Source organism: Sorex fumeus, unplaced genomic scaffold (genome assembly GCF_029834395.1).
Source record: "Sorex fumeus unplaced genomic scaffold, SorFum_2.1 ptg000233l, whole genome shotgun sequence".
Classification (NCBI taxonomy): domain Eukaryota; kingdom Metazoa; phylum Chordata; class Mammalia; order Eulipotyphla; family Soricidae; genus Sorex; species Sorex fumeus.
In genome coordinates this window covers 2,671,915-2,685,356 of record NW_026606290.1, presented here as the reverse complement: position 1 = coordinate 2,685,356, position 13,442 = coordinate 2,671,915, and the positions used below count along the sequence as shown (strand labels likewise).

The 13,442-nt window shown below is 58.5% G+C and overlaps 2 protein-coding genes across 5 annotated transcripts in view; one reads left to right on the top strand and one right to left on the bottom strand.

The window, feature by feature from the left end:
- The window catches only part of TBC1D13 (TBC1 domain family member 13), a 99,476-nt gene that overhangs the window by 27,668 nt on the left and 58,366 nt on the right, over positions 1-13,442 (bottom strand). The gene's annotated exons all lie outside the window — the stretch shown is intronic.
- ZER1 (zyg-11 related cell cycle regulator) overlaps positions 6,998-13,442 on the top strand; it is a 31,202-nt gene continuing 24,757 nt past the window's right edge. For all 4 annotated transcript variants that reach the window (XM_056108776.1, XM_056108775.1, XM_056108774.1 and 1 more), the window contains exon 1: positions 6,998-7,139. The gene's annotated coding sequence lies outside the window, so the exon portion shown is untranslated. The remainder of the gene's footprint in view (positions 7,140-13,442) is intronic.

The window sequence follows — 13,442 nt, the reverse complement described above, 5'->3', positions numbered from 1 at the left end:
TGTTGTTATGGGGGGGTAAAGTTGGAGTTCCTCCTTGCAAGCTCCCTGACCTTCCAGGCTGCTGGGAAGGCTCCGAGTCCTGACCTTGTTAGGGGCCAGCTGTTGCCAAGGGAACCAGCATCCCCCCCATGATTAGCATAGCTGGAAGGTCTTGCAACTGTCAGAGGCTGGGGCTTGAGGCAGGGGGATCCAACCCCAGTGGTATCTGTAGAGCTTACTGTTCCCTCTGCATTGGCTCAGAGAGACCTCGTGACACTCTAACCATAGAGTTCACCTTCCCGTCCCGTCTCATGCTCTGCACATAAAGCATTCCTTCCTGCCCCTATAGAATCACTGTTATCCCCGAACAAACCTAGGCTACAAGTCTCCGTCCTTTGGGGGTGACCCTCACTCACTCAGCCTGCTGCACACAAGTCCAAAGAGCACCAGGGTACTGTCTCCGCTCCAGCGCCCCTAGTGATGACTTCTCACAGTTCTCGCGTGAGTTTCCTTGAAAGTGTCTGATGTGAGCCAGGCAAAAGCTCAAAGAGCTTGAGCACGTGGTGGTGTGGTGTGTGTCTGGGGAACCGCTTTTTTTTGTTGTTTTTTGCTTTTTGGGTCACAGCCAGCGATGCTCAGGGTTACTCCTGGCTCTGCACTCAGGAATTACTACTGGTGGTGCCTGGGGGAACCATATGAGATGTCGGGAATTGAACCCAGGTTGGTCGTGTGCAAGGCAAATGCCCTACCCATTGTGCTATCGCTCCAGCCCCTGCATCGTCTCTTGAACACTGCTGGGAGCCACTCTGGGTACCATGCTTGGAGCATCCCTTAGCACTGACTGTACGATAAACCCAAATAAAACAGGCTGTAATGGGGGCTGGAGCAATAGCACAGTGGGTAGGGCGTTTGCCTTGCACGCAGCCAACATGGCCGACACAGGTTCGATTCCCAGCACCCCATATGGTCCCCTGAGCAATGCCAGGAGCAATTCCTGAGTGCATGAGCCAGGAGTAACCCCTGAGCATCGCTGGGTGTGACGCAAAAAAAAAAAAAAGAAAAAATATAGGCTGTAATGGTAGTTCAGTCAGTAGGTGGTTGCCTTGAATTGAATGTGACTGACCCAGACTTGAGCCCTGGCATCCCATATGGTCTGTGAGAAGTGCTCCCTGAGCACTGAGTCAGCATAAATCCTGAGCATTCTGCGTGTGGACCCAAGCAACTAACAGAACAATAAAAGTAAATAAATGAAAACTAGTAGTTGAGGGGCTGGAGCGATAGCACAGCGGGTAAGGCATTTGCCTTGCACACAGCCAACATGGCCGACACAGGTTCGATTCCCAGAATCCCATATGGTCCCCTGAACACCGCCAGGAGCAATTCCCGAGTGCATGAGCTGGGAGTAACCCCTGAGCATCACCGGGTGTGATTCAAAAAGAAAAAAAAAAACAACTAGTAGTTGAGGGGCTGGAGCAATAGCACAGCGGGGAGGGCATTTTCCTTGCACCTGCCGACCAGGGTTCAATTCCCCGCATCCCATATGGTCCCTTGAGCACTTCCAGGAATAATTCCTGAGTGCAAAGTCAGGAGTAACCCCTGAGCATTGCTGGGTGTGACCCAAAAAGCAAACACACACACATACACACACACACACACACACACACACAAACAAAAAACAACTAATAGTTGAGAATATCTTCCTGTGTTTTTTTTTTACTTGGGGCCATGCCTGGTGATTCTCAGGGGTTACCTCTCACTCTGCATTCAAGAATAATTCCTGGCAGACTTCAGGAGACCATATGGGGTGCCAGGGATTGAACCTAGCTCAGCAGGGTGCAGGCAAGTACCCACCAACTGTATCATCTCTCTAACCCCTCAGGGTTTGCTTCTGTCCCTGTGCTCAGGGATCACTTTTGGCAGGCTCGGGGGACCTTATGGGATGCCAGGGATCAAACACGGATTGGCCATGTGCAAAGCAAATGCCTAATCTGCTGTTCTAGTTCTCCAGACCCTAAAATTACCTTTTAAATATTTAACTGCAATAGGAAAATAAAATTTCTTTTACATTATTTAATTACTTATATAGAATAAATTGATAATAATCAGTAATAACTTAATTCTATTTACTTTTATTGACTTACATCCTGAAACCATGTTAGACATATTCATTAGTATGAGAAGTTTATTTTGTATTCCATGGAAATTCCTATCAAGACTATTGAATTAGAGAACTAGAGTGATTGAACAGCCGGTAAGACACTTGCCTTGCACGCAGCTAATCCAGGTTAGATCCCTGAGAACCCATATGATCCCCTGAGCACTACCCAAATATTGTCAGGCGTGATCCCTGAGTACAAAGCCAGGAGTATGCCCTGAGCACTGTCAGGTGTGATCCCCCCAATTTTTTTTTTCTTTTTGGGTCACACCCGGCGATGCTCAGGGGTTACTCCTGGCTCATGCACTCAGGAATTGCTCCTGGGGCGACTAAAACCTCATGGGAAGGGGGGCGTTTCGGTCCGCCCTTCACGCCCTACCAAGGCCACCAGTTGCCCCCCACTAGCAGCTCTCCAGCACGGCCACGACTCCAGAGCACAGAAACCAATTTCTTAACTATCTGACTTTCAGTAGAAATACTTCCAGGGTCAATAAGTAAAATAGCAGAAATCCAAAACCAACATATAATTCTTGAACCCAGCTGTAGACAGCAAATCACTTCACAATGCTTTGTCAGCATGTCTGACTTGGGGGGGTTGGTAAACTCTAAATAATAGTGGTGAATCTTTTATTGAAACAATGAATCTAATCAAAGCAGATAGAGTGTTAACTAGAATTCATCTGCCCCACAGGGACTGGGAGGGGTGGGGGGTGGGGTTTTATTGGGGTTCTTCATGGTAAAAAATAAGTTTTGGTAAAGGGAAATGTGCTTGATATTTGCATGACTGAGACCTAAACCTGAAAGCTTTGTAACCTTTCCCATGGTGATTCAATAAATAAATAAATTAATTAATAAAAAAAAAAAGACTGAATAAGGAATTGCTCCTGGCGGTGCTCAGGGGACCATATGGGATGCTGGGAATCGAACCTGTGTCGGCCATGTTGGCTGTGTGCAAGGCAAACGCCCTACCCGCTGTGCTATCGCTCCAGTCCCCCAAAAATTTTTTTATAATTAAAAATAAAGACGGACTGGAGCAAAAGTACAGCGGGTAGGGCATTTGCCTTGCACGTGTCCAACCCTGGTTTGATTCACGGCATCCCATATGGCCCCCAAGCATCATCAGGAGTAACCACTGATCACCTCCAGGTGTGATCCAAAAGGCAAAAATAAATTAAAAATAAATTAAAGGGGCCGGGGCAATAGCACAGCAGGTAGGGCGTTTGCTTGCACGTGGCCAACCCGGGTTTGATTCCCAGCATCCCATATGGTCCCCCGAGCACCGCCAGGGGTGATTCCTGAGTGCAGAGCCAGGAGTAAACCCCATGCATCGCCAGGTGTGACCCAAAAAAAAGCAAGAAAAAAAATTAAAAGCTAGGGTGTCGGAGTGATAGTTCAGCGGGTAGGATGTTTACCTTGCACTTGGCAAAGTCAGGTTTGAACCCCGGCATTCCATATGGTCCCTGAGTTCGGGGGCCAGGAGTGATCCCCGAACATAGAGCCAGGAGCAAGCCCTGAGCATTGCCAGGCATGACTCAAAACCAAAACACAAATCAAAGAAGACTGCTGAATTAACTTTCTAGGACTTCTATAACCAAACCCAAACAAAAAAGATAGTACAGTGGGCAGGGAGGTCCCCTTCCACGCAGCCGCAGCCAGTCGAGGTTTGATCCCATAAGGCCCCCTGAGCACCCCTTGGAGTGATCCCTGAGTATAGAGCCAGAAGTAATTTCTGAGCACTGCTGGGTGTGCTCCCAGCAAACAAAAAGGAACAACAACAACAAAAAAAAAAAAAGAAAAAAAAAAGAAAAAACTTGGCTCCAGAGAGATAGTACAGCAGGTAGGGCGTTTGCCTTGCACATGGCCAACCTGGGTTCGATCCCCAACATCCCATATGGTCCCCCAAGCACCACCAGGTGTAATTCCTGAGTGCAGAGCCAGGAGTAACCCCTGAGCATCGCTAGGTGTGGCCCCAAAAAGCAAAAAAAAACAAAAACAAAAAAAAAAAAAACAAATCTATTGGGCAACTACTGGACTGCTGGGTAGCCATGCAAAAGAGGTGAACAAAACCTCATGGTTTGACATCAAAGTGACAACCTGTTTCTCTGAGCAATCTTTTTCCTGATCACCCAGGGTGTGGGAATAGACCCGAGGTGCGGCGCAGGGAGGCTAGTCCTGATTCTGCTCAGGAGCGCCCCCTGGTGTCGGCCGTGCAAGGCATGTGCCCCGCTGGTTTATCTCTCCACCGCTCCACCATCACCACCCCTCAAACTTGCTTTCTGTCGCTTGTTCTGCGTGAAACAATAGAATCACACCGAGTGGTCTTTGTGACTGGTTCTTTCTTTAGCACCTGTCCCAGATCCGTTGGTGTCAGCATGCAATAGTCCTTCATCTCCTTTTACTGCTCGAGTGTGGGATGAGTCACGGTCCATCACCATAACCACGGCCAGCTGAGGGCCTCTGGGTCGGTCCACACCTTGACCTTTAGAAGTAACTGCTGCTCAGCCCAGGGCATTTTCCCTGCAGACACACCTAGAAGGGGAAGTGGAAGGCCAGATGGCAACTCCAAGTTTGTTTGTGTGTGTGTGTTTTCCAGTTTTGGAGCCATACCAGGGGCACTTCTGGCTCTGGGCTCAGGGATAATTCCTCATGGTGCTCAAGGGAACATATGTGGTGCCAGGGATCGAGCCCGGATCAAGGCAAACACCTCCCTGCTGTCCTCTCGATGCTCAAGGGCCTCTTTGCTTGTTTTTTAATTACATTTTTTATTTTTTAATGAATCACCGTGATTCATACAGCTACAGACTTACAAACTTTCATGCTTACGTTTCAGTCATAAAGTGATCGAGTTCCCATCCCTCCACCAGTGCCTGTTCACTCTCCACCACCAATGTTCCCAGTATCCGTCCGATTCCCCCCCACTCCCTCCCGCCACACCGCCTCTGTGGCAGGCACATTCCCTTTTACTGTCTCCTTTAGGGTGTTGTGGTCTGCAGTGCAAGTATTGAATGGCCATCATGTTCGGGCTATAGTTTATTTTCGGCACGCATCTCCCATCCCGAGTGGGCCTCAAGGGCCCTTTTATAAACGGCCAAGAGCAAGCTCCCAGCTCTGTGTCTCGGTCAAAATTTGTTGGGGCCAGAAATACATACAATAATAAATACAGCAGGTAGGGCGCTGGCCTTTGGTGCCATCTCATATGGTCCCCTGAGTACCTTCAGGAATGACCCCTGAGTGCAGAGCCAGGAGTAAGCCCTGAGCGGGACCTCGGGTGTGGCCAAAATCACTAACAAGAAGTAGTAATAATGGACAGTCAAGGTTGGAGCATGCGCTTTGCAAGTAAGGGCCAGGGTTTGATCCTGTCACCTCATGAACCCCACGAGTACCACTGGGTCTGTTGGGATGAATTGCAGAGGGAGCCGGAGGGGGAGGAGGTAGCCAGAATAGAATCACTCGCTCCTGCCTGGTTGGCCACTATCCTGACAAGATGGCATATGTGTGTGTGGGAGGGCGCAAGTTGCCTGGACTTTGGGGTGGACACTAGCTGCATCTGAGACCACTGGCCCTACTCTGCACTGGAACCTAACCCAACTTTTGGGGGAGCCCTGGTTCTGAGGCTGAGGCAAAGTATGCTCTTTGCAGGAGGAGGGAAAGACAGCTGATTTGGCAGGTTTTTTTTGGGGGGGGTTAAGGTAGGGGGGTTAGGTCACACCCAGAGATATTCGGGGACTATTCCTGGCTCCGAGCACAGAGAGGTGACTCCGGTGGTCCTGGGGTGGGAGGCGGGACTTATGTGCAATGCGGGCACCCAATCCGGGGTGCTCCGTGCGAGGCAAGCGCCCACCTTCTATTCTCTTTCTGCACCCCCAGATCATTTCTTGTCTCTCCCAACATTCTTAAGTTTTTATTTCTTTTTATGGCTTTCTGAGATTCATCGCCAAGCACCCTCCTCCCTCCCGTGGCAGATGATCAAAGACCACTAATTAGTTCTGTTCTTTTTTTCTTGCTTATTTGGGTCACCCCCCTCGGTGCTCGGGATAAAGGTTACTCCTGGCGGTGCTCAGGGCACCCTCTGGGCTGCCGGGGCTCGAACCCGGGGCGGCCGCGTGCAAGGCCAAAGGCCCTCCCCGCTCGCTCGGCCCCACTAATTAGCTTTAGAAGTGGAAGGGGCGTGTCCAGAGAGCGTTTCTGCTCCCAGCCTGGGCATCTAACCGGGCACCTGACGCCGAAGCCGCGTGCGGGGTCCAGGCGGGGGCGAGAGCGCGCTGCCGAGCTGGGCATCCCCGCGAGGACCCACCCGGATGGCTGGCCACGGCCCGCGCGGGACGACGGGGGGAGGGGGCCAAGTAAGCGGGGCTCGAGGGGGCGGCCGCGGGGGGTGGTGGGGGGTGGTGGGACCCGCGCAGGGGGTGCCGGGCCGGGGCTCCTTCTGGAAGATTCCCTCGGGAGCCAGGCGAGCACGGGGCGGGGAGCAGCGGGAGCACCAGGTCCCGGCGGGCGCGGAGGGGCGGAGCGCGCGGGGGGCGTCCCGGGCGACCCCCGATCGCGCGGCGGTGTCCCTGCGGGGGGTGGGGGGGACCGCGGAGACGGCGGGGAGCGGAGCGGACGCGCGGAGGCGGAGTCGGTCGCGGCCCGTGACCCCTTCCTGGGCTCCGGCCCCAAGCCGGGACCCCCTCCGCCTCCGCACGCCGGGGCCCGGCGGGCCGGAACTCGGGGCGCCGGCCCGGCCCGGAACCTTCGGGCGCCGCCGTCCGCGCGCGCCGCCGGAGCCGTGTCGGGGGCGGGGGCGCGGGCGGGGGGGGGGGGGGGGGGCGGTAGTGGGGTGGGCGGGGCCGGGCCCGCGGTTGCTAGGGGGCGGGCCCGGAAGTGACGCGCCCGGGGTTTGTTGACAGCGGAGGCGGCGGCGGCGGCTGCGGGCTCCGAGCCTCGGAGCCGGATCGGGGGAGGGGCCGGGCCCCGGAGCCAGCACCCGGCGGCCCTCGGCCCCGCCCGCAGCCTTCAGGGCCAGGTAACGGCCCCCGCGGCCCCCGGCGCGCCCCCTCGCCCGCGCCCCCGGCCCCCCGCGCCCCGCCCCGCCGCCCCCCGGTCCCCCGGCCCCCCCGCGCCCGCCCGCCGCCCCCCGCCCCGGGGCAGCGCTGCCGCCCCGAGGAGCGGCCCCGGGGGGTGGGGGGACGCGGCGCGGAGTGGGGGTCGCTGTCGGGCGGAAAGGGGCCCCCGGCGCTGCCGCCCCTCCTACCTGTTGGTGGAGCGTCAGCCCCTCCTCCCGCCGGGCCCGGGCGCACCGGGGCGGCCGTGCTGCAGCTCGCGGGCCGGGGAGGGGGCGCCGGGCGGCCGGCCGGAGCGCGGGGCGGCAGGTAGGCGAGTGGACAGCGGCGCCGGCGGCGCTGGCCGTTGTCCGGGGGTGGGACTCGACTCGGCTGCCCGTGGCCGGCCCGCTGGGGGCCCAAGACCCCCCTCCCTCCCAGCCGTTGCCAGGCTTGCCCCCTGCGTCGGGTCTTTATGTGTGTGTATTTGGGGGGGTGGGGAGGGGCTGGTCGCCCCTTGGCTTCCAGGGGGAAAATCTTCCCCCACCTGATTTTTTTCCCTTGTGGGGGAGGGGAAATCCGGGTTCTGTCCGGGTTTCAAACGGCTGGGGGTGAGCGGGGAAGACAGCTTGAAAAGGGCACGCCGGAGTCCCCCGTGGGACCAGGAGGTGGAGGCCAGGGGGTGAGGGGGGGGTCTCTCCGTTTGGGGCCGTCATTCATTCATTGAGCTGGTGGTACCTGCATGATACGCGGTGGTCGTGGTTAGATGGGCTTGAGCCAGATATGGAGGAGGAAGGGGCATGAAGGAGCGCCGGAGAGAGGGTTCCCCCCTTTTTTCAATCGAGGGTGGTCTCCAGGCAGTGACCGCAGGGCTAAGGCCCTGAGGGAGGGAGAGGGCGCAGCAAACCAGGCAGGCCTCCAGGAGGCAGCTCATCCCTCCAGAGCACAAAGGTCCTGAGGTCTTAGACCTGTTGGAGCAGCAGGGAGGAGAGTGTGTGGGTGAGGGAGTCAGAGAAGAGGGATCAGATAACCATGGGGGGCTGTCATGAGGCATTTTAGGGGAGCACCCCAGCGGCATGGTGCTGACTGACATTGTCCTGTGGTCAGAGGAGATGCAGGTTGGTTTGAGAGGATGAAGTGATCATTGGGCTCCAGGCAGTGACCACGGCCAGGCTTCCTGGCATCTCAGCTTCTCAGAGGGGCCCTTTCCTACCCCTGAAAGGCGCTGTCAGCTCAGCTCAAGTGCAGATTCCCCAGGGCTGAGGCGCCCCGTTGTGGTCTGGTAGGCCCGGTTCGCAGAAGTCGCCATGAGGACGGTGACAGGGCACCTGGTGGCATGCAGCCGCCTCAGTTCCTCATCTTATTATTATTTTTGCTTTTTGGGTCACACCCGGCGATGCACAGGGGCTACTCCTGGCTCTGCACTCAGAATTACTCCTGGCGGTGTTGGGGGACCATATGGGATGCTGGGAATCGAACCTGGGTCGGCCACGTGCAAGGCAAACGCCCTCCTCGCTGTGCTATTGCTCCAGCCCCTCATCTTCACAGCAGCTGGTGGCAGTGCAAGCTCAGGCTGGAAAATTGTGGGGAGCAGTAAGGGAGCCAGGGGGCATAGCCCCATCCCCGCCAGGGAGTGTGGAGACCTGGTTTGGACCTAGACTGGGCGGGGGGGGGGGGGGGACTTTTTTAGTCGAGATCCCAGACTCCCCTGTCCCGCTGCATTCATGCGTGTGGTGGGGATTGAACTGGGTAAGCCCGAGAGGTGCCTGCGTGTGTGCCTGGACGCGGGGTCGGGGCACATGTGGTTCACCTGCCCAGGGAGACTTGCTTCCAGAAGGGTCTGGTCTGCCTGAGCAGCACAGGACAGCGCTGTGTGGCCCTCGCCTGCCGCACCTGCTCTGTGCCAGTGAGCAGGGCTTGAGGATTTGGGGAGGAAAAGCCAGACTGCGTATGCGCCGAACCTGCCTGGTTTTGCAGGCCGTGGGGACGGAGCCTTTTGGGTCAAGTCCGACTCGGTCGTTGGCGCGTCGTGTCACGGGCAAATGTCCCAGCTCCTCTCTGCTTCCCACGTGTGTCCTCTCAGGGGCCGGCAGGAGCGCTACCCGGCTCCTGCAGAAGCATCCGGGGCCCGGGAGACGCAGCCCGTTCTCTGGCACTGTGAGCTCAGAGGCCCGGGCTTCTCTTTGGGGACCAGCCTCCCGTATCGGAGTGACTCCGGCCAGTTGTCACTGGAGCTGATTTTTTTTTTCAGCCTCAGAAATGAGCTCTAGGGGTGGGCCAGAGAGATAAATCCGCCACACACGAGGCCCACCTGGGTTCCATCCCTGCATCCCATATGGTCTCCAGAGCCTCACCTGGAGTAATTCCTCAGTGCAGAGCCAGGAGTAAGCCCTATGCATCTCCAGTGTGGCCCTAAAAACCAAAAGAAAAGAAAGAAATGAGTGCAGGCCAGGGAGACACCCCAGCGGGCTGGAGCCTTACACGTGGGGCCCTGTGTTTGGTTCCTGGGGACAGCTCTGAGCCTGAGCAGCCTGGCATCACCGGGTCTGAGCACTGAGCACCCAGCCTCTCACATCACTGGCCCAGTACCCTTGGGTCCTTGGGGGAGTGGTCCCAAAGACCTATGAGCACTTCTTGGGCACACTCCCTCCCCCCCCAAAAGAAAGGAAAAGACAGGAACATCTGAATCTCTCCAAGCCTTGTTTTTAGGAAGTCGTCATTTCGCCAGTACTGCCAGGTTTTGCCAATTATTGCTATGCTGTCATTGTTTCTCCTCAGCCACTCTCCTGCAGGTCAGAACCCCGCTGAATACCGAGGCTGGTAAATATTGGCCAGGGGACCCATGGGGCCTGAGAGGTGCGTCCTCCCGAACCCGGCTGGCCAGGAGCACACTGTGTGCGACCCCCCCACCCTCCGGGATCAGTGCCCCACCACAAGGAGCGCCCAGCCCTGCAGCCCCAGAGGGAGTCTGAGCGCGGTCCAAGGCCCCTGGGGGGTGGAAGGCAGAGTGGGGGGGACCCGGGGGAGGGAGCGCCGGTCGGAGACGCGGAGACGCAGCTGCTATCACTTGGGGTAATAGCGATCAGCGATAACGAGCCGCCCTCTCACCCGGGCGACGGCTTGGCCCGTCTCGGGTCGAGGGCCACGCAGCGCCCCTCGTTATCGCGGGGTGCTTCGTGGCTTGCACGAGATGGGCGTGGGGAGCCTGGGTGTTGGGCCGATGAATCATGCGCGGCCCCGGGACGCCCCGACCGGCCGAGGTGCCCCTGCCCGGACCCGGGACAAAGCCCGCAGCCGCCCCCGCTGTGCGGTGCAGCTTGGCAGCGCGCCACCTCGTGGCGGCGGAGAGGAGCACACGCCGTCCCGGCACGCCGCGTCCCGGGCTGGGGGTGCGCGCCGCCGCCTGACGGTGGCGCCGGTGAGCCGCGCGCCGCCGCCTCCCACGTCTGTCCAGCAGAACCTCCCACCCCCAGTATGTTGAGTCTCTGCAGGCTCTTCAGCCCAGGACCCTCTCGGGGTGTCCTCTGCGCCGCTCTGCCCTCCAGAGACCCCCGGCCACTGCCCCGACCCTGCTCCCCGCAGCCGCCCAGCCCGCTCTCCGGCCAGGGCGCTCTGCCTCCTGGCTGCCTTCCAGCATCTGTAAATGGGGCGTTTGTCCTGGCGCTCCCCCCGCCTCTGTTTCCCAGGGTGGGCGTTGTTCCAGGACTCAGCGCCTCGGACCCCCCCCCCCCCAACCCCTCTGTGGCCGGTCAGCAGCATGTGGTGGGACCTCTACTTCTTCCCACCTTGTGGCGAAGCTGGAGGCCCGGGGCTTGTGCTGCCTTAGGTGGGTGCCTAACCCCCCCCAATCTCTGGCGAATCTCGGGGTCTCCATCGGAGAGGGGGAGAGGGCCGGAGGGAGGGTCCGGCAGGGAGGGCGCTGGCCTTGAGCGTCACTGAGCCGTGTTTGATCCCTGTTATCCCATAGGCATCCCCCAAAACAAACAGAAAACAAAGGAAGGTTCCCCTAGCGGCAGGAAACCTTATTCTTGGTGGTGCCAGCTGGGGCCAGGGCTGGGTCCCGGGAGCTTCCTTCCAGTCCCCGTGCCAGGATGGGGAGGGGGGCGTTTCTTTGGGAGAGGCCACACCTACCTAGGTCACCGCTGCAGGGGCTTTGGAGAGTTTTGTTGTGCCACTTGGAACCCCACAAAATGGGCCCCTGAGCTGTGAGTGCGCGCACCCGGCGTGGGCCTGGGGTCCTGTCCTCGTTGATGTGTTTGTCGTGGTGGTCCTTCTCCTTCGACACCCCTGTCTCCTCCGTCTGTCCCCGCTGCCCCCCACAGTAATGTCAGCTCACGGCGGACCCAGTACCCAGAGAACCTGCCAGAGAGGGCGGAGAGAGACCCGCTTCTGCCTGTGTGGTGCTGGGCACAGCCTTACTCTGTACCAGCTGCCGGGGCCCAGATGGCCAGGGCCTGTCACAGGGAAAGAAAGCCAGGTCGGCCGCGGGAGGGCGCTCCCATCCCCTCCCCTTGGCCTGGCATCAGTGCCCAGACATGCCTGGCACCTTGCTCGCTGCCCACTGCCCCCAGCGCTTCGGGGTGCCTTGTGGTTACTCTCTTTTTTTTGGCGGAGGGGTCACACCTGGCAATGCACAGGGGTTATTCCTGGCTCACTCCGGAGTTACTCTTGGCGGTGCTCAGGGAACCCTATGGGATGCTGGGAATTGAACCCGGGTTGGCCGCGTGCAAGGCAAACGCCCTACCCGCTGTGCTATTGCTCCAGCCCCCATACTCTTGAGGACTTTTGGGGAGCAGGGGAAGGGATGGCGATGGTGGAGCGGTGACTCCAGGCCACAGCTCCTCGTCCTTGTTACCTCCAGACGGTGCTCCTTTTTGTGGGAGGGGCTATTTGGGGCCGCACCTGGGGCTGCCCAGGACTCATTCTTGTCCCTGTGTGCAGGAGTGATGCTCTGTGGTATTGAGAGTTGAACCCAGGTCAGTTGCGTGCAAGGCAAGTGCCATAACCCTGCAGGGACCACCCTGGCAGGGCCCAGGGGTTCTGTTGGGGCGCTGGGATCCCCTCAGGATGGACCACAGGCCACCCTGGTGCCCTCCCCGTCGTCCTCTCTGGCCCTGTGCTAGCTGTTGGAGAGGCTGAGAGGTGGAGGTCGAGCTCTGGAGCAGTGACGTGTCCCTGTGTGGGTCTCACCTGGCGCGGGGGCAGTGGGGTCACCTCTGCGTGGGACTGCAGACACAGGACTGGCCCAGGGCACGCAGGCTGGTGTCGGGTGCAGCCGCTCCTGAGCGCCAGAGTCCGGCTCGACCTCATGACCCTTCACCCTTCACCCTTGCTGACGGCTCAGTCGCGACCTGGGTGAGGCATCGAGCGCCACCCCTCCCCCACCTTTTCCAGGGAAAGAGGTAGCTTCATTTACTAGAAAATTGGGGGGACCGGTCTGAGCGCAGGGACCCCTGAGCCACAGAGCCTCCTGATGAGGGGGCAGGTGTGCCTGGGATGGCCTGGTGGGTTTTACAGGGGAGCGCCTTGCTCGCACTTCTCAGGAGTTCCCCCCCACAACTTCCGGCCATCACCCTGCAAAGGGAGGCTCTGCCCCGGGCTCCCCACACCCTGGGCTGGGGCTGGTGGCGCTCCCTCACCCCCCTTTTCTGATGTCAGCCCAGTGGGGGCAAACAGTTGTGGGGGGTCAGATTCGGACCAGGCTTTGGTGGTTGGCTTGGGCACAGTGAGCCTAGTAATTCATTTTTGGCTTTTTGGGTCATACCTGGCGATGCTCAGGGGTTACCCCTGGCGCTGCACTCAGAGAATCACTCCTGGCGGTGCTCAGGGGACCATATGGGATCCTGGGAATCGAACCCAGCAAGGCAAGTGCCCTCCCTTCTGTGCTGTCGCTCCGGCCCTGGGCTCGGTCAGTCTGAACTGAAGGCACCATTTTCCCTTTTGCACGAGCTTTTTGCCTCCCAGGTTATGCAGTGAACTTCCCCCCCAAAAGTGGACTTTGCTGCCATCTGGGTTATCTTCTGGGACTTGACTTTGGTGTTTGAAGGTGCCGGGGATTGAACCTGGGGCTTCATCAGCAAGTGCTCAACCACTGAGCTCCAGGCCAAGCCTGAAATGCTTTCATTCTTTTGCTTGGTTTTTTATTTTATGGTGGAGGGGGTGAGGACTCCTAGCGCTGTGCTTGGGGTCACCGCCTCATGGCCGTGGAGGCCCAGGGATTGAACCCGGGGTCCTGCAGGCTGAGAGCCTGCACCCAGCCCTTTGAGCTGTGTCCCTAGCCAGAGAGA